Here is a 1,293-nt window from a genome sequence, read left to right on the forward strand (position 1 = left end):
GAACTGTCCATAACCCCCTGTGCCCTGTGGGGCAGGAGGGAAGGAATCTGGGATAAAGTAAAACCCAGGAGGGAGGGTGGAGTGAGGAGAGGTGTATTCCTAGGATGTGTGTTCCCGTTCTCCTGCTGGGATTTGGTTGGTCACAAATTCAGTGGATTCCCCAGGTCGGGTGTGTTGTGCTGTGACTGCGATTGGTGCCCGAGCTCTCTCTGCCCTTACCCTGACCCAGGACCTTGTCCTGGTGTGTTCTGTGCCCTGCCCAGATGAGGAGGGCAGTGCTGAGTGGCTCTGGAGGCACCTGGCACCAGCCAGCACCACTGCATGTGCTCCATTGGGAATGTTAAACATTAATAAGCTTAACACAACCAGCAGTTTCTGGAGGTGATTCTCCTTCCCTTCACTTTGCCTGGATGCCCCAGGGCAAGACCCTGGGCACAAAGCCTGAACTGCTGGAGCACAGTCAGTGTGACAGTGTCAGGCAGCCCCAGGAGGCTGTTCTCAGTCTCCCTGAGCAAGGCTGGGAGGGAGAGCACTGGAAAAGCATCTTCTGGACTGTAAACCTTGGGGCTGGTCAAGTCGGCACTGGCTGGAGAGATGCCACGTCTGTGCTGGGGCTGAGCACTCACAGCAGGGGTTCGTCCTTGGGGGCTGAAACAGCCAAGTCAGTAATTAACAGTGGCAAATTGAAGGAGGGAGGGGAACCCTAAAATTGCTCCTTTACTGCTGGTTTTAGTGAAGCTTTTGCCCCCACAGGATTGGTTTGGATGTCTGGATGTGGGTTTGGCTGATTTGTCATTCTTGATGCCTTGGAAGCACTTTTCAGTGGGTTTTGGTGGGGTTTTTTTCATCTCCTAGCTGACAGGGATGCTGCAGTGCATTGGCTCAAGTCCAGGCAACCAAACTGTGCTCAGGGCACTGGAGGGACCAGACAAGTGTTTCCTGTGACCAACACAAACTTGCAGTCAGCTCTGAGCCATCAAACCTGCACAGAACATTTTTATTCCGAATTCAGCTCTCCTGCCCTGCAGGTGCTTGGAAAAGGGCCTCAAACCATAAACTGCTTCCATCCTTTGGTGTGATTCCTCCCTCCCTGCAGCAACAGCTCCCGAACCCTTCCTTCACAGACTCATGTCCCCTCACAAACCTTCACTGTGCCCCCACCATGTGCCTGGTTCCCTTCAAGGAAGTGGGACCCTCCCCCTGTCTAATGGTCTCAGCACCCCCTGACACAGGGACACCCCCTGGCACTGGGACACCCTCCACCACTGGACTAGGCCCCCCATCATTGGACTA

Source organism: Acanthisitta chloris, unplaced genomic scaffold (genome assembly GCF_000695815.1).
Source record: "Acanthisitta chloris isolate BGI_N310 unplaced genomic scaffold, ASM69581v1 scaffold34197, whole genome shotgun sequence".
NCBI lineage: Eukaryota > Metazoa > Chordata > Aves > Passeriformes > Acanthisittidae > Acanthisitta > Acanthisitta chloris.